At 38.4% G+C, this 20,238-nt stretch overlaps 1 protein-coding gene across 3 annotated transcripts in view; it reads left to right on the top strand.

Moving 5' to 3' along the window:
* Positions 1–20,238, top strand: part of LOC128886395 (glypican-6) — a 242,882-nt gene that overhangs the window by 151,334 nt on the left and 71,310 nt on the right. Inside the window, exon 1 of one of the 3 annotated variants that reach the window (XM_054141262.1) lies at positions 16,225–16,336. The exons of the other annotated variants lie outside the window; for them this stretch is intronic. The gene's annotated coding sequence lies outside the window, so the exon portion shown is untranslated. Of the gene's footprint in view, positions 1–16,224; positions 16,337–20,238 lie in introns of those variants that run through there. 3 annotated transcript variants of the gene reach the window in all.

Below are 20,238 nucleotides of genomic sequence, written 5' to 3'. Positions count from 1 at the left end.
TTTTTTTTTTTTTTTGTAAAAATATACAGCAGACGAAAAACCTAGAGAATCGAATTTTTAATTAAACGAACCGATGTCTGAATATTGTTTACGAAACTTGATTCATTATCATCGAATGATTATATTCTAAAAATTATTTGTGCATTAGGATATTGTAGTCTATTTTTACAGTACCCGTTTTGAGGAAGAAAATATTGGGAATCATTTTTGGAATTAAATTGGGAAATCCAACAAGGAAAATATTTTTCGAAAATTAAATAACAAAAATATTTTTGTATGAAGTACACTCATACAAAATTTTGGCTGTTTATGAGTACGTTGAAGAAGTAAAAATATACTCAGGAAAGAAAGAACAGGAAATTATGTTAATCTTTATAAATAAATTCTGTATTACATTTTCAGTATTTTACTATATATTTTACTTTATTTCGTATACTTTAAGATGTTATGAAAGCGAGAGCATAATTTAATCAATTTTAATACATGTCAAATTTGATTTTTGATCACTTTTTTAGAATTTTGCCCACTGCGAAGGGGTAGGAGTTATATTGTAACAGTTATAAACATTCTAATTTAAATTTGAATTCTGACACAATAATACTTGATCAGTTCCAATTACTACAATTTTATAATCGCTATTATCACCTTCGTTATCAGGAGTAAATACTATCGATAAATTGCAATTAAAATAAATCTTTTTCTACGTTTACAAGAACAGGTTTGGGGTAAAAAGGGTTAATTTTCGCGCGATACCGTCCCGTTACACTAGGAAGCAGGAAATAGTAAACGTCACGCCACGTCGACGCGTAAAAAAGTTATTTACCATGAGATAATTGCGCCAGCTAGTCGGTTCGATAATTGGGGGAACTGAATCGCTGTCGATCATGGTTGCGTAGCTAGATGGTAGCCAATTAATTTGCGGTGGCTACGATAACTGCGGTTCAAAGTCAAATCGGCGACCAGCTAATCGGGCGCACGCCTCGCTAATTACCGATTTGCCTCGCTAATTACCGATTTGCCTCGCTAATGAACATCAAAATCGCAAAGCAATGGATGTTTAGTATTGGCAAAGGGTGGGAGGTATTCAGCTTTGGCTCCCTTCAATATTAATCTACTTTTTTAGCATGGAACATCTCAGATCTTTCCTGCCATATATAGGAAATTAGAACAACTGAATCATTTTTTACAGAAGAGGGAGGACTGGTTAAGTGCTTCCTTCTTTTATAAGGTTCTTTCGGAATTTTTTATAGCGAAATGAAAAAACGCAGAGCTTTCAAATTTGTACTACATATTTATTCAGCCTTTAACTGCAACTTTGAATTTTTTGAAGCAAAAATATAATGTGGATCGCGAGATTTATCGCTCGTACGGTACCGATGTAAAAAAACAAGGTAGATGAACGGCGTCCATGATTCCGACAGACTGGCTAATCTGAAGTAAAAGAAACAAATTGCACGTTAATTTGTAGGTGGATGGCTATCGCCGGGACCAGGATTTTTTAAAAATCTTGAAAATTCAATTGTTTATATGCTTTTAAACATTAAGAGCCAAAATTTCATAATCTTTTACGACTACCTATTTATGAAAAAAGAAAAACAGTTCAATATTTTTCAAAAATCCTAGTTCGAGCGATAATCATCCACCTACAGATTAACATGGAATTTGTTTTTTAACTTCCGGATTTATAGGGAAGTTATTGTATTTGGCCCTAAAATGAAAAATCGATTTTTTAGTAAATCTCCATGTTTCAAGGTCATTGGAGTAATTTTAGCCTATTTTTTACAAATTGTTCGCGCGCGCGCGTATGTATGTGTGTATGTCGTATCCAAACAAATTTTTCGTTAACGTTTTCTAAGAAAACAATAGCGAGATCAAAATGCTCGATGATGCAATCGATGTGTATCAATCTAACTTAGAGCTGATTAGATTTTGTTCTAATTCGGTACAGTAGTTTTTTTAGTTTTTTTAAGGAAACTTAATAACGCAATCTAGTTTTATTTCAGATTAGCCAGTCTGCCGGAATCATGGACGCCGATCACCTACTTTTTTTTACATACAAGCGATAAATCTCGTGATCCACATTATGTTTTTGCTTAGAAAAATTCAAAGAGACAGTTAAATACTGAATAAATATATAGTAACAATTTGAAAACTCTGTGTTTTTTCATTTCGCTATAAAAAATTCCGAAAAAACCTTATTAAAAAAACGGCCGTTACACAGGATGACTCTCTTAACTGAAAAATTTGTCTTCGATGGTCAACCAACTGTCTCACATCTGCGATTTGAAATGACCACGCTTGGAAAGCGTAGAAGCATTCCACCGGATCGAGTTTCGATCGCTTGTTAGTGAAGATGTTAAGGCGAAATCTTAATGGTTGGGAATGAGAGAAAGGGGAGGAACAGGTTCCTGAGCCTGACGATGAGTGCCTATCGAGACTTCTCGATTCGATTGGCCGCGGGCGTTTATCTCGAGGAAGGTTTATATTATGGAATACCATTTATTTTAAGGAAAAAGTCTCGTAGAATCCACTTAATCGAGGAGTTCGTTTAAAGTCTCTATTTCGTTAAAGAAAAATGTTCATCGATGCCTTTAAACGTAAATTCTATTATCTAAACGAAACAATTCATATCTGTCTGTATATTTTTGATTCAGAACAGCGTTCTAATTATTTCAACTTCGTTTTTCTAATCTTTACGTCATTTGTTTTGTTTCAGGTGAGTATCGAGCGTTCGAGATGCTAGGACGAGAATAATCACTGATCCCATTTATTTTCGTCGAGGTGAGAGTCTAGTAAATTGATTACGAAAGTTACCAGTAAACATATCAGAGTAGTTTCATTTTATTTTACTAGTCCAAACTATAAACTATTAACATAAATGTGAGACAGTATACAAGGTGAGTCTTATAACGTGACGACCTCAAATAAAAACGTTAGGTATTTGTTGTACGCCAAAATGTTTCAAACAAAAGTTGCATGGTATCTAGGGAGACATACAGTGCTGTAATCTGTTTTTCAGTACTTTACTTTTTTATTGAGATATTAGGGTCACCTTCAGTTTTTTAAATGGAATGTCTAATATTTTTTTTTCGTATTCGGATAAATCATGAAATTTTGCGTAAAAAAGTATTACATGAATATGGGACTTTAAATGAAAAATTACTGAGATATTTATAAAAGAAGTTTATGGACAATAGCTGCTAAGGTTGAAGTACGACATCCTTCATTATTCACAACTTTGTGATACCATTTTAACCGACTTCGAAAAGGAAGAGGTTACTCAATTCAACATGTATATTTTTTTTTTTTTATGTTTCTGTAGATTAAAATTGCCATGTTCTTTGAGTCTTCGACTAAGCCTTAAGAAGGCAAAATACGATGACTGATTTCGATCAGGATACTTAGCTTGGTACAAGATCTTAGCTGTTATAGCATTTTCTTCACACGCGCCATAAACAATTATCATAACGTTGTTTCACTGTTACTGAACATCGTAACAAAAATGTAGCACCTTTCTCAATACGACTTTAACGCTACCGAGATACTAAATAGGCATTTCGTGTTGATGATTATTAATATTTAACAGGGAACTTGTTTACAGGCATGACCTACCCACGTGAATAAAGTCGTGCTAAGAATCATTTGAAGCATTTGAAGTCTCACTTCGTGTAATACTTTTTTACGCAAAATTTGATGATTTATCCGAATTCAAAAAAAAATATTGGATATTCCATTTAAAAAACTGAAGGTGACCCTAATATATCAATAAAAAAGTAAGGTAATCAAAAACAGATTACATCACTGTATGTCCCCCTAGATACCACGCAACTTTTGTTTGAAACATTTTGTCGTACAACGAATACCTTACGAGTTATTTGAGGTCGTCACGTTATAAGACTCACTCTGTATATTCCTCGGATGAAAAGGAATCAGAAAATTTCTTTACCATTTCGCAATCCAAAGCTCCGTTACCTAGATACAAGCAATTAAAGTTCACAAATGTATCTCCCGGCGGATGCCATTTTTATTTCAGTCAGCTGAACGCGCGTAGCTCGCAAAGGTCGCTGCGCGCGCTAAAACTTTGATTGCTTTGTATCTTGATAACGAAAGTTCGGATTGCAAAATGGAAAAGGACTTATCGACTAATGTTTGCACGACGATGTTTGATCCCAAATGGCGACTCTACAAGTAAAGTTCTTTTTTAAATGAATATTATACTTCATATAGGTGGATCTTTTGAGCGTGTAAACATACTTCACACGCAAATTGTCAAGCGAGTGAACGAGACGTCAGATTAAAAACTCTGATGAGGCCTCGAATAAGACGGAGACGTGGCCATGTTGATCGATGAAAATTGAAACCGATCAATATTAATGACGCTCGCACGACCGCGAAATGTGCAGCGATCATTATCGTATTTCAAGTACTATAACGCATATTAATTGGCTAACGTCGACGGTTCCGCGTTGCAATTGAACGGCTCCGTAGTCCGTTGTATAATTAACGAGGTAACGAACAATTTTCGTGAATGCCTGGCTAAGAAATAAAGCCGCCGCCTCCTCGTGGAACCAGTTTCGATACCGCTCGTAATTTGTCCCTTTGTTAATTTACCGACGTCCGCCAGCAGCTTTCGCTGGCTACGAGCCTCGAAAAACCTTTCAGTTAATGTTCTGCTTTGACAATTTTACGTCGTTCCTTTTTTTCCTCTTCGAAAGAAGCTCCAATAAAATGGAAAAAATATTCAGAACGACGTGTTCCACGAGAGAGGACACTCTCAGACGTCTTGGTTTGAATCGGCTGCGGATAAAGAATATTTAGCGGGATTATCCTGCAACAGTACTCGCAATATTTACCATGCATTATCCAATTTCAAATCGTGCAAGACCTCCTCCCCGAACTATTTTCCTATTTAGCCCGGTGCACGGTGTTTCACGCGACTCGTTGATTGCCGATTGAAAGCGCATATTTGTACAAGCGCAAATATCAACGCACGAGCATTCCCCGGCGTTTGTTCAACGCGACACTTGGTCCACGAGCGAATTACTTGCTAGTCTCGATGCTGGTACCGGCCCATTTCACCCTGTTCGTCGTCAATTTAATTATGCCGCTCTAATCGAATCATTCTATTCCGCGTCGGTGGCCATTTCGATCTGAGTATATTAAAGCTGTGTATTCCCTCTGTTTCTCGTGTTTTTCTCGCTGGGCCCTAATTGAAAAGCACGTGGGGATGGTTTGGAATGCAATAGAACGATATTTGTATGTTTACTCCTCTCGAAACATAGTTGAAAATAAATTATTTACGCTGGTAATAATACCTTCTTTGTTGGTAGTAGTTCGATAAGGTAGGTTACCCTGTCGGAAAGAATTGGCAATGTAGGGCCCTCGATTGTTAAGGAAGGTAGCCCTGTTGGCAATGTAAGGTACTCTGTCGATAAGTCGGTTCTATCTTACCGAGACGTACTGTTAAGCCAGAGTACATTACCAACAGACATTTCGCCTTGTCTTCTTAGCTTTACCATTTCCTCTCAATATTCACATTCTGTACGATGTAATCATCCCATTTCCGTATGTTTTTTAAATAGACGAACGTGGCTATATTAAAGAGAGACTATATTAAGGTCCATTCCTCTTGAAGCATTGTTAAACATAAATTATTTACGCTAGTAATAATATTTTCAATATTGGTAGGAGTTCAATATAGTAGATTACTCTGTCAACGGGAGTAGGTACCGCGATCCATTAACGAACACCACTCTGCTGGCAATGTAGAACCACCTGTCAGTAGATCTGTCGATACTAAGGGTTGTATCTTTCCAAGTCTAACCGTCAAGGCACGTTACATTACCAACAAAGCCCTTTACCTTATCTTCCGAGCTTTCATCTACCATTTCCCCTCAATATTCGCCTTCCTCATAAAGATCTCACTTCCAGCTGTCTCCCTTTAATATAGTCATAGGAAGTAATTTCACTTTGTTCGACGTCTAACCACGGGACAAAATAAACGGTTTCGTTTCGATTGTCGGCTCACGGTTCGCTTCCCATGGACGACGAGACGGAAGAGGCCCGTTTAATGAGCCGATCGATCGACACAGAGGCACTGATAATTCCTGAATAATTGAGAATTTTCTTCGTCGAAGGCCGATACGCGCGTCGCAATCGAATTTCAGCCGGCTGTAATTGGTCGTGCACGTTAATGCGCGCCGATATCGAGGAAAGATATGGGAGCGCACGCTTGAAATTACACTGGGGCAGCGCAATTACCGCGCGAAATGTTCACGCACGCGTTTGAAATAATTTTCAACTTATTATACGGCGTCCCGCGTCTCTTTTCCTCTGTCGGCTCGCTGTGGGACTCGCGAGTGTCAATATTCGAGGCTGCACGCCGATTGGCGTTTCTGATAATGTTGCTGGCGTACAAGATCGAACGATTTCGCTGGGATAACGATTTGTGAAACGAGTGTATCGTGTTGCGCAGATTGGAGCAATCTACTAGAGACTCAATCTTGGTCAATTATTATTTATTATCGACGGCGAATGGGACGTGTCACTTGGATTTTTTTCAATTTTCTGGTTTATACATTTCTGTGGTTTTTATTTCATCGATTTTATTTATTTAAATTAGTTATTTGTGCTTTTTATTTTAATCTTGGTCACGATTCACTTTTTGGATGTTTAGCTGGTATTCATAACAAATTTCAGAAATATCGAAGTGAAGTAGAACGAGACACGCAATTTTACAGTTATTCGTACTTTTGGGAATAACTCCGTCGTTCCTCGATAAAATCGTTTACAATTTTTAGTGATATTACTTCATATTAACACGCTACTATTCACAGAGTTTCAAAAGAATCTGTTGAGATTTATAAAACTTATAAATATTTATTGAAAATCCGAAATGTTGGAACGATATCGAGCACGCTACCTTGAGGGAATTAATTAACCTTTAATTCCATGATTCTTTTGAAACTTGGTGAGTAGTAATGTATTAACCCTTTGCGGACGTATTAAATTTAGCCATGGCTATTGTACTGGTCGGAATTAATTTCTTTTATGGACTTTAGGTATATGTTTACACAATAATGTGTTTTAATATAACGATTTTATGTAAAAATTATATTTTATGGTTCTCCATCATGTGGCATCTCTCGGTAACTTTCTTCTTGGCATTTTGGAGTATTGTTTTTGAAATATTTTAAGAAAACAGAATGCCTAATTACACTTAAACACAATTTGTAAAATATTATTTCAAATTCTACCAAGTATTTTCGACTATTTGGTATTCATTACAATCTGTTACAGAAAAAATAACAATATTCGATAGATTTGTCTTTGAAAAATTTATCATGTAGATATTTCACCCACTGGTTCATATATTCTTGTATAACCTAACACATAATAATTACTAACGATCTTTTCATTAATCTTTCCATTAATCTATTATTGCACTGATATCTTAGAATCTATTACTATTATCTAATGGCTTAAATCTTTTCAATTTGTGGAATACAATATAAGATTAGTATGGTTCTTTGTTGTGGTGGCTGAGAGCAGACAAACGACCGAAACGGTAAAAAAGTTTTGGTGGTTGAGAGTAGACATACGACCGCAAAAGGTTAATATATTGGGCTGTCTGGAAAGTCCATGCCAATTTTTAGTAGGCGGTACAGGTCTGAATATATCGAAATGGCTGAAGACAAATAAAATGTGTACATTCCTTAACAGGTGGAAAGGTTGTGGAACAAAATGGTACATATATAATTCAATAAATATTGTTGCGCCGGGAGGTGGTGCCACATCGAGGATTAGTCATTTTAAATAATTAACACGTCTTTTATAAAAGGAACAAGAACACAATACGTTTATTAACTATAACAACAACTCGATTAGTAAACACGTCCGTTCGAAAGCAAGTCTGGCGACGTTCTCCCATTCAAAAGTTGCCGGTTCTCTTGGAGACCGGAACATCCCGATGATTCGCTTTCGCTCGCTCTTCAGAACGCACTTCACATCGTCGCAGCATCTTCACGCTGCCGCGACGATGCAACTTCGCAATATTGCGGCATCTTCATGCCGCCGCAATAATATATATCAAAATTCAAATATACCTTTGAATTTTTCTCAAAAATAGACATGAACTTTCCGGACAACCCAATACAATAACATCACTAAAAATTGCAAACGCTTTCATCGAAAACCATCGAACTAACGACCGAAAATATGGGAGTAGTCCCAAAAATTGTGTCTCACAATAGGTACGCGGACGAGCACCTAAAATGCACCTGAGACAACAGCTTCATAGACCCATTCGGATATGTTTACTCTAAAAGGCACTCGTCTTTTTCTTATTTGGACTAGAAAGATTCCACCTAGACGGTATTCGTCAGGTCGCGGTTCGGGTTACTCGGGCGTCGACGAATTTTCGAGATTGCGACTCCGCGGCGGGAAACCGAGATCACAAAGGCGAAAAAGGAGAGAGAGAAAGGGAACGGAGAGATGCCACTGTGAGATATTCGACGACACTCGTCCCCCGAAAGCTCTGGATGCACGCGACCGTTCCCTCCGTGTCGAAGACGCAACCGGTCGGTGTCGTGGTGCCCCTGCACGTGAAACATCGGCTCCTTTGATACCGGCTTCTCGCGTGCGTGGCGTGGGTCCGTGCATTCGCTGGCCTGGAGAAAAGTGGCGCTGCCCGAAGAATGCACCTTGCTTCGCCCAGGTAGCCCCACCTCTCCCCCTCACCTCTCCCTCCTCCTCGATCCGGGAGCGAACCTTTTCAGGCGGCTTCTGGCAGCGGCTCGCGTCACGTTCTTGCGTGCAAAGTGGGTTTTTTAGACCTCGATTCCGCCAGTTCGTCGGTGTCGAACAAAACTTTTTCGAAGTGGTCCGAATGACACCTTAGGTGGCTCGAAAATTGGGATGTACGGGATGAGGAAGGGGGAGACAAGAAAGCCGTTGATTTTATTCCATTTCCAGGTCTAGGGCCTCTATATTGTAAAAGGAATCAACCTCGAGAGGTAGCTTACAAGACGTTTGCCTAGCTAGCCCCCCCTACTTACATAAAATTTAAGGAAAAAATTACATAATAATGCGGTATTTATACGCTCTTCAAATCCGTAAGAAAAAAATTTTGTGCTCGCTCCGTTTAATGCAAAAAAATTTATTTAAATGGGGGGGGGGGCTGAGTAGGCTGCCAGTCAGCTCCCTCACATATTAATAATAAGCAATATTGACAGAAAAACATCCAGGAATTATGCGCTAATTATGCGCTACCGTATAAGAGCAATTTCGATTTTTGCGCTCCATCCCTTAAGGGACTGACTTCCCTCTTGGTGCAAATGCAAGTTTTGTCTCGTAACTGACTAATATTACTGAAATTTCATTATTCAACTGTACACGATTAATACTGGATTTATGCGCTATTATATTAAAGTAACTCCAATTTTTGCGCTCCATTCCTTAAGGGACTTCCCTCTTGGTACAGATGTAAGTTTTGTCTCGTAACTGGCATTTGTACCAAGAGGGAAGTCCCTTAATAATTCCTGCATGTTTTTCTGTCAATATTGCTTATCATTAATATGCGGGGGGCTGATTGGCACCCTACTCAACCTCCCATTTAAATAAATTTTTTTGCATTAAACGGAGCGAGCGCAAAACTTTTTTCTTACGGATTTGAAGAGCGCATAAATAGCGCATTATTATGTAATTTTGTCCTTAAATTTTATGTAAGTGAGGGGAGGGGGTAGCTAGGCAGACGTGCTTACAAGGAAAGGCTCAGAAGTGATACTCACCGATTGCAATGAAATTTGGTAGAGTGTTAGAAGATCTATATCTAGAATAAGCGTAACTGTAATATTAGCCGCAGATGGCCAGCCATTTTTTGAGAAAAGTTAGTTTAAATATGTAGTATAAGCCCATAGCGGGATGCATTCCTGTTGCTAACACAACTTCAAACGGTATTGGTCAGCGGCATAGTGGCTAGCATGCCGGCTTATCGTCTTCTTGCCCCGGGTTCAAGTACGGTCTACTATTAATTTTTGTCGTTTTTAACAGAGTTTTGTTATTGAAAGCAATTTTTTGCCAGAGTAAAAATGTGTATATATATTTATTTATTTGTTACGTACAATTTATAATAAAAGTTTTATATACATTCTGCAAAGACAGGAGTACACAAATTAAGATGAAATCTATCATAGAAACAGTAAAAACATAGATTTAAATTACACCAAGAACATCTTACGAAGGCAGTTTGTCCGCATGTACATCCCGTTATGGGCTTTCGCTACATATTTAAACTAATTTTTCTCAAAAATGGCTGGCTATCTGCGGCTAATATTAAAGTTACGCTTATTCTAGACATAGATCTATCACTCTTCCAAATTTCATTGCAATCGGTGAGTATCACTTCTGAGCCTTCCCTTGTTGGAGTCATGAAGAGAAAGGCAGAGGCCAAGTAGAGCCTGTTGGTGATGTAGCGGGTAAGGCTCGGTAATGTAGAACACTAATTAATCCAAAGATTTATCGACAAAGCGTGTCCTACATTGCCAGTAGAGCGATCTGCTTTATCGTTCGAGTGTTCTACATTGCCAGCTTTTACCAACAGAACTGTCTACCTTACCAATTACCCCACGGTTCACTCTTTCCTTTATACTTCTAAAATGAGTGGACGAGCTCCTCGATGTTCGCAGCTGGTGTCCCCAGGTTTACCCGGGTTTAGGAGATTCTACCAAGATTAACAAGCCCCTGGAAGAAAAGAAAGCCTCACGATAATCTTGCTCGATTCATTCTCGTCCTTTCTCAGCCGTCTCGTTTCTCCTTGCATTCCAGCTACGTACCGAATCCTGAGCTGGATTTCTGGCCAGTCTCCGCGTATATCGTTGCACCCGCGGTGGTGTGCAGCTGCAACTCGGTTGCCAACTGCAGGGCAGGTGATACGAACACATGCTGCATGGACCGTGTTCTCTCTTTCGCGCCATTGGACAGAACGTGGAAAAGTTTCCTTCGTCAAAAAGGTTGAGGGGGGTGCCTGGAGCCCCATTTGAAACTGAAAAAGCGCCATTTTTTTCAACCGATGAAAAAACCCGAGTAATTTGCCAGTCTTTTTCTGGATTTCTGGTGGAAGTATCTTCCATTAATTTAATCAACTCTCAGAGTCGAAGTTTTATTAAGGATTTCTTTTGTTTTTGGAATCTTTCCAAGTGATATTTTATTATTTATCAGTGTTTTCGTAAAGGAAGTTCGGTCCAAAACAGGGTGGACAATGGGTATCCAGTCCTGAGGGGAACGTTATTCGCCCCCTTGGGTTTTAAGTGGCGAAATGAAGACCATGAGGTCACTGGTGTTTGTTCTTCTGAATCATCGTTTATCACAGCGACGAACATTGCACGTCTTTCCGAAAAAGAAGGTTACTTCGTTGCATTTTATTTTCTTCAAATTTTAGTCATTTTCGCTCACTTTAATTTACCTTTTTAATTTTCTTTCACTCCATTTAATTCTAGTTTGTTCAATCGTGTTCATTTTTCTTCATTTCTTTATCATTTCTTCTGTTTCTTTTCATTTTTTTTAAATTTTCCATTATTTTCTTTTATTTTCTTCCATTTCTATTCCCCTCTTTCATTTTCGTCTTCCCTTTATAGACGGAGAGCTGGCTACGAAAATCAGGAATGATAAGGTGCAGCGAAAATTTATATCTAAACAAACATGTTAATTTTTAATCAAAATAAAATCTTTGAGTGCAGCTCTGAAATGTTGTGTAGTTACAGTTCTACAGTTTTTAACTGTAGAAATCGCGCAAAGCTATTGTCAGAAGTCTAGGTCGGTGCTTAAACGTTGCCAGAAGTCGATAAAGTTGTATAAAAATTGAAAAAAAAATTCGCAAATTGAAAATTGAAAAACGAATTCGCCAGAACTGCACCTTCTCATTGAAATTTAAACAATTTTTTTAGAACTTTATCGACTTCTGGCTGGAGCGCTATGGTCTTTATCTAGTAAGGAGTGTTTTTAACCGAATTCGAAATTAGATACAAATTTTCGCTCCACCTTATCATTTCTGATTTTCGTAGCTAGCTCTTGGACTATTAAAAAAGTCCAACTTCCGCTCATTTCCAATCGCGAAGATTCTTACCCAAGAAACGTCCCTAACGTCACAGTTCAAAATGACGGTTCGATGGTCCTAACCGTCGTTCTTCGAAGGTCCGTGAAACGCCAGGACGCAAGACTTCGAGGTTCCTCGATCGCTAAGCGCGCGTGGGTTCCCGGCTCGGTTGAGCAAATAAAAAGAGGGAATCTATATGGTCAGATGGTCAAGCCTCATTAGCGAGATAAGTCTCGTGGAAGAGATTCGTCGGTCCGTCTTTCCTACCTCTCCCCCTGCTGGACCAGGTTGGCGTTATTAACGTTTGCCATTATCGTTACAGCTCCAGCTTCCCTCTCTATTTTTTCCCTATTTTTATTTTTATACCCACTTCCGAGATACCGCGTTCAATAATCGCCCCCCTGGGAAGTGCATTGCCTTGAAGGCGTCTCTGTTCGCCATCTTCCGCGTCATTCTCTCTTCCTTTTCTTTCCTGGCGCAGTCTGAACGTTGCTTACTCAGACCATCGCCCGCTGGAATTCGGAGGGACTTCGAATTATGCTAGCCCGTCCCCTTCTTTCTTATTTTTCACCCCCGCGGCCATTCCTCGTCGCGGACGAACGTGATCGATACGCTTTCCCGTGCACGCATAATTTCAGAGGCCTCTTCGAGGGTCTGCTAGACGCTGACGAGACGTACGGCCATGGGACTTTTCGGACCGAGATTTTGGGAATGGGTAGCAGTTCAAAGAAGGACTACATTCTAGCACTTCAGTCACTGGGGAAGTCCTGACGTTGTTAATTTAGGGACACTGGGTAGCTATAGTTGTGCAGTTTAAAGTACGGTTAAGGTATTAGGATTTGTGACACTTGGCATGAAATAATCAATAGTAGGATCGAATTACTGGAGAATTATATGGGAGATAGTTACCATCAGACCGTGTTGATCGAAGATTTACTCGCGGTTTAGTTACCGGCAGCTTAATCTGTTTTATCACATAAGCACCCTGCATTACCGATATTGAACGACAGAGTATTTAACCTTACCGACTGTATAACAAAGACTTTGCATGTCTGTCATATTAACAGCTCCCGAGAAAAGACGTTCGCGAGACCGCCGATTCTTCTGCGTCTGGACTCCTTGGAAAACTCCGGATGCGTTTTTCGACGATTGACATAATGGTCAGTGAGGAGGTGCCAGGAACAAACAGCCCCGGGCAATCTTTTAATTTCGCTCGAACGAGTTGTTCTCTTGTGTCAAGCTACACGTCTTCATTGAGTACCGCTTTCGCAACTGTCGCCCGCGCGTCCATTATTCGCACGCAACGCGTCTTTTGAGAGACGAGGCTAATGACGACGATGTCCGAGCCCTGCCGTCTAATTTATCGCGGTTCCTGTTACACCGATCTCGCGGCGAACGTTCGTGTCAGCATGAAGCGTCTCGCAACCTTGGATCTTCGCAGACGGATGCGCAATGTGCTCGAGGGACGTCTTATCCCCCTTCATTAACATGTAACAGGGAGTCGTGTTCCTGGGGGAATTGTATCAGCCTCGAGGAGTTCCCTGGTGACCATACAGGCCATTCTGTTGGTAATGCAGGACGTTTTATTGATAATGTAGAGCATTTTGTTGGTAATGAAGAGCCTTTTGTTGGTAATGCAGGCTATTCTAAGGTGTCGGTAAGCCTTACCGACTGGATACGTCGCATTATTAACCCTTTGCATTCGAGAGGTAACTCTCAGTCACCATTAGGTTTCACGCAGCAAATCTATCAGCAATAATGTTTCTTTAGGTTTAATTTCTTTGGTACTCGAAGTGTCAATAAAATGATTGTCGGCGAGGTAAAGGTGACCTGATTCTCAAATCTCGATAGCTTAGCATTCGCGGCAATAGAATGCCAAGAAAGCAACTCAAGTCTCTGGTAGATACTACAAAAAAGCCAAGGACAACAAAGGACTCTACCATGTCGAGGATTACACTAAATCAGAGCTGCCAATGTATGGAATAGAAGAAAAAGTGGAGCTACTTACTATTTAGTATTTTAAATAATATTTTATCCGTGCGATACTAATTGCAGAACTCGTGGTACAGTATACTCTAGACCTCTGGTTTCTAATCGAATCGCGGTGCTCCAAATTGCCCCATCCGATAGTTGTTAATACTTCTAATGACCTCGCTATACGGGAAATGGATCGAGGATCCGAAAAATGCTCGCACTTCAGACTTCCATAACGAGCATTCTTTAACGAAGTTCGTCTCAAGATTATCCACAAGCTCTTCTTCATCTTCTTTCCCACTCGCTTCTGTTTGCGTACTCCTCGGAAATAGTAATTGTTCAATATGCTGCAAAAGCGTCTCGCTGTAAATCATTTTCATGGCCCCCAGGTCTCGCTCGAGATTTACGGCCCTCGATCTTTTCGGAACGACTATCTCGTCGTGCAACGACGATAAAATGCTGGCAGAAATATTCCTTCATCTCCAACGATCCCATTTTCCTGCCTTTGACGCGTACTTTCGGAGCGAGACGTTTCCACGTGACCGACGCGTCGTCAATCGTTTCGAAATTATTTTTCAGGCATACGCGAATGCAATTCGAGAAATGGGATGTCAAAGGAGGGACTTGAAACTTTTATGACTTTTGAAGTGTATAGAAGTGTCGAACGTCTGCAGAAGGACGTTGGAGAAGTAAAACTATTCTAACAGTAGTCGAAATTTGTTTTAGTTTGCATTAAAATTTGGAATTAGTCAAGGAGTGATCGATAAGATAGCTTCTTCTATCGGTAATGCATTGCATTCTGTCGGTAAGGCTCGACAATGTACCATCCTAGTTAGTTGTATGTAGCTTTCATTATCTATTAGTGAAAATGTGTCATTACTAGCGAACAAATATTTTGAAACGTTTGTAGAGGGTTATATGATATTACTGATACTCGTAAAGAGGGATGTATAAAGCTTTTTTAATACATTCGATGATGGTGTATTCTACCGGTACAATAGTGATTTACTGGCAGTGCTTTCTGTCGGTAAAGCTGTCGAAGGTGTGATCTGCATTGCCAATCATGCAACCTATTTTATCAGTCGAGTATTCGACGTTGTCAAATTTTATCGATCGAGTGTTTTTCCCCACTTGACTTGATATCTCTTCATAATATTAAGTGTCGTTATCCGATTCACGATAAATTTGATTGGAACATTTTTAGAGTCAAAATTATCAACTCGATACTATTCTTGATGATTTAACACTTTCGCTGCGGATGACGCACATGTGCCTCCAACTGAAAATATATGGTTGTTTTTATTATTTTTTAATTTTCATTTCTTTTTTTTGTTCGGCAATCATATTATATATTAAATAAGTTACAACAAATATATGTTTTTCAAAATAATCATATTAGAACATTTGCAAGAAATTTTTCATTAAAAAAAATATCATAATTGCAGCTCCCAGCGAACGGCTACTTATTTTCGTCCGTAACGAAAGTGTTAATAATCGTTTTGAGATATTGAATATCATCTAAAAAAATAACATTGAAACGTGTGCTTTGAAATGGCGAGTGCGAATCAACCTCGAGACACAGGATCTCAAAGAGTTAACAAGAGAAGCCAGTTCTCTCTTAATGTACTAATGCACACACGCAAGTCGGTCCTAAAAATGAAAACAAAGCGGGTGGTCTCGGAATCAGCGTGACGGAGGCGTTGTTGCATAGCAGATTGGGTGAGATGAATTCCGTTGCACGCTGTTCTTCATTCACTCTTGCGAAATATATCATTCTGGAACATTTTGGAAATGTGGAACGCATGGGTACATGGGTAATTAAAAGTCATAAATTGAACGTTAAATTAAATTCTTTCATCTCTTTTATTCAATCTGTTAGAGTAATCTTTTATTTGAAAATGGGGAATTTATCTTGTTATTTCTCGGTGCTCCAATATTAATTACTTTCGCGAATTTCTCTTGATAATGTTCTCGATTGAAAGAATTCAATTTTACCGCGCGCGGTAGATTCCCGCTACACAATCGTGGCTTCCAAACGGGGTCGAATCAAACTTCGATTTATATTTATGAATAGTTTCGGGACGAACCGATTTCCCCCGAACCACAACATACCTGAGACTAGCGCGTCGGCTCGTCATTGTCTCTTTAGATTTCGAGTGGCACGGTTGAGATCACGCGTGTTTACTATTGTGAATCATCGTCTGCCCCAATGAAGGACACGGTGCCACGGTTCCCACAGCGTGCTGGAGCAACGTTTCCTGAAGGAACAAGGTTTCTTAATTTCATTTAATTATATTTCGTTTTGGCCCATTTTATTTTATTTTTTGTTGTTTCATTTGTTAGGTGTAGAAATTAATTCTTATTATATATCGAATTACCAATATTCTGTTCTCAACCTTGTCTGTATTATTACTAATCTATACATATATTATATAACCTTAGCCTTACCTGATGAGTAGTCTATGGATCTTATGCATTTATGACGTACAATTATACATATAGATAGCATACATAAAATATATATAATGTATATGTTGATTATATTCTACAATTATCATAACAATATTGTTGTTTGATTTTGCATTAGTGCACATGCATTCTGGTTATGTTTAGCATTTATTTATTATATTAGTTTATATCATAAATTGTTGTGCGAATATTTATTGCTTCAACATTTCTATCGATTAATTGTTTTTTTCTTGTTAATTTCACAAATTATATCAACTAGTAAATGTTATTTGGACTATATCTATCTTAGAGATTTCCGAGAATATGTAGAATGTCATTGTTTATAAAAAATAAGTTAATAAATTACAATTTTACACAGTTTTTTTGGAAATTTATCGGTGTACGAATACTTTCTACACCCACTGTATATACAAGAGTGTTTAATAATTACATTATTGTATTGTAGAATAACAATAAGCAAAATTTGATGGCTACTAAAATTAGTGTAGGTGCATTGCAATGACCATCAGGTTGAGACTTAGATTATATGTACTATAGTTATTAATAATATATATATTAGTGGTTTTCTCTTAATATCTCCTTAACGAAGCCCCATCCGACATTTTTGCAAAGGAAATTGTTGTTCAGAATCGTCTCAGCTACCCCCCATTTCCGGCTCCTCCCTGACTTTTGGGACACCCTGTATATATAATTGAATATAGAGATACTTCTCTACGTAGAGATAATTCGCCTTTATCTCTTATTTTCGTCAACTTCCTTTAATTTTCACACGCCCTACTTTAATTTATCTCATTTTATTTCGCTCTACTTTACTTCGTTTCCTAAAATTCACCCAAAAAGCCCGAGTGCACCATATTCGTTGGAAAAGTGATCATGTATATCCCTTGTCCCCTATCGACACCCAGAGGCCTCGAAAGTGAGGGATCCTCCATTTGCCGGCGCATTAAATCGTTATTCGATTGCGACTACGCGGCACGGCTGCGATTTGATAGGTTTCGATGACGTTGACGAGGGTGAAGAACGCCCAAAGTCCTAAACTCGCTGTGAAACGATCCGTTTGTACTCATTGTAGCGAGCGAGTATTTATAGGCAGACACATTTTTACTTGCCCGACGTGTGGCAGATTTATACGGCGCGGAGGCGACGCCAGTTTTTACGGCTCAATCTCTGTCGCCGCGGGGAAAAAAGCGTGTCGCGATTGTCTGGGATCTGGGAACTGGATAAAAATCGCGAGCTATCGCTACGACAACCCCCGCTAATTTACGCCAGCGATTCGTTCACTCGTGTACGCGATAGCAAACTATAATCGCGCGATACTGCGTTTGAAAACTAAATCAACCGGGCCGCTTATCGTGTTGATTAAACGTGGTAAATATTAGGTTGTCATCATTTTGCTCCATTACTATTACAATATTAGCATCTAAGAAATTGGGTTGTCTATTTATATAAATAGTGCCATACAAAATAACTGAATGCAAGTCACGGAAAAAAACTTTTGAGACAATCCAATATTTTAAACTCCAAGTTCCGGAGTTCCAAATGTTGCGAATGAAATGCTCTGTTCCGAGCATCGATCGACCATTAGAAATAAATTCGAATAAATTCTAAACGAATGAACCATGATTTTCCATCACCTTGATTTTCCATCAAGAATTCTCTAAATACATAATCAACCGTATGATTTGAACGCGTGATAAAAGAGAAAGGAAAGAAAAATGGAACAGAGCACAAGGTTTTTTTCAAAATTAGAGCTTTCTGGTTTCGGTAGGAGAGTCTCAACGTTGTAATCAACCGTACAAGCGGGCGCGACAAGCGTGGGCAGAAGTGACGCGTCATTTGCATAATCCGACTCGTTAAGCAATTAAGTTGTTCCGAGTTATTCGCGAGAAGTGCGCTCGGAATTTCTTGGACGGACGCCGCTTTTTGTAGCGTTTGGCCGCCCCCTCGGGGAATTTTGCGCTCACTTGGAGCTACTTGTTTTCGGGAACGTCGGGAATTCGTCTGTTCGTCGAAAAGTCGTCCAATTTCAAAGTAGAGAGACAGGGATCAATAATTGAAGCTTAGAGATAGGACTGAGACGTATTTTCATGCTCCGCGTACAGTTGTAATTTATTTATTTCTATTTAAACCGTTTGATTTGTTAGTATTTACATACGAATCGAGTAAGAGTGAATATTAGTGTGCCTATATGTATATAGAATATGTATATACAGGGTGGTCCACGCAATTGTTTCAAGTCATAACTCCGTTATTATTGCATTTACGAAAAAATGTCAAAGGAGAAAGACAAATGGTTCGAAGAGCACTATATCTGTAGGCCATAACATTTTTTTCAGATGCAGCAGTGCATATGCAATTAGCAATTGCATCAATTCTTTAAATAGAAATGCATATTTTTTTTTACACAGATCGATTCTTCTGTCCATTCTACGTAAAGAATGATTAGGGTACCATTGCAAAAAAATTATTAGTTCTCGAGATATATTAAAAAAATGTCTTTATTGAAGAAGATGCTCCAACGCTTCTCCATTACATTCTAAACATGTCTGATAACGTTTTTTTATTGTTTGTATAACTGTGTTTAAATGATCCGCATCACACAACATAAAAGTGTCGTACATATCTTGTTTCTCCCTGTTAGTAAAATACATTTTCTTGTATTTAGTGAAGTACAGTTACACTTATTCAAATTCTTAGTTTTCGTACTCGAGTTACGATACGTGAATTGCTACTGAATGATGAAATGCTTACTCGTACAAATCAGTTTCTGTTATGATAACAATCTCGAAAGGGTGTTTACCTTTACAAGCGTGTTTACCTGACTAGTCATGAAGCGTTTGAGCATCTCCTTCAGTAAAGACACTTTTTGAAAATATCTCGAGATCTAATAATTTTTTTGCCATGGTACCCTAATCATTAGTTACGTAGAATGAACAAAAGAATCGATCTGGGTAAAAAAAAAATATGCATTTCTATTTAAAGAATTGATGCAATTGCTAATTGCATATGCACTGCTGCATCTGAAAAAAATTTTATGGCCTACAGATATAGTGCTCTTCGAACCATTTGTCTTTTTCCTTTGACATTTTTTCGTAAATGCAATAATAACGGAGTTATGACTTGAAACAGTTGCGTGGACCACCCTGTATATGTATATACATCAAGTTTATTCATGTACATATTTATAATAAAACATTTATTTGGAAACATCAAAACTATTATTTAGTGTAGACTTTCTTCAATTGACACAGAGGGTATGAATACTTTTAAGATTGACTATATTGTTATAATAATGGACTTTTACTAATTATCCCGACAAATACAAATTATTTTTAGTTAATCGAATTACAAACCCAAATCGATTTCAGCTCACTTTTCATTGGTAGTACTGACTTCGAATTTTAAATCGTGTTATTTAACAACTATTGTAAGTTATGTAAGTAAAACTTATACTATTGTTTACTACACATATACGTTAATATAATACTTGATTATGTTTTTTTATATGTTTTATTAGAAACGAAGTTATGATGTTTCACAAAGTAAAAATCTCATAGTGTCCGAATATTAAAGTTACTCACTGTAGAATATTACCAAAAACGTGAAACCTCGCTTTGAGATCACTTCTTCGTGTCGATACGAATGAAAGGTCCTTGTCCATTTTCCAATCCGAGTTTTGGTTATCGTAATATAAGCATTCAAGG

The sequence above is a fragment of the Hylaeus anthracinus genome, unplaced genomic scaffold (genome assembly GCF_026225885.1).
Source record: "Hylaeus anthracinus isolate JK02 unplaced genomic scaffold, UHH_iyHylAnth1.0_haploid 11982, whole genome shotgun sequence".
NCBI lineage: Eukaryota > Metazoa > Arthropoda > Insecta > Hymenoptera > Colletidae > Hylaeus > Hylaeus anthracinus.
Note: the sequence above shows the minus strand (reverse complement) of the source record. Positions and strands in the feature narration are given on the sequence as shown.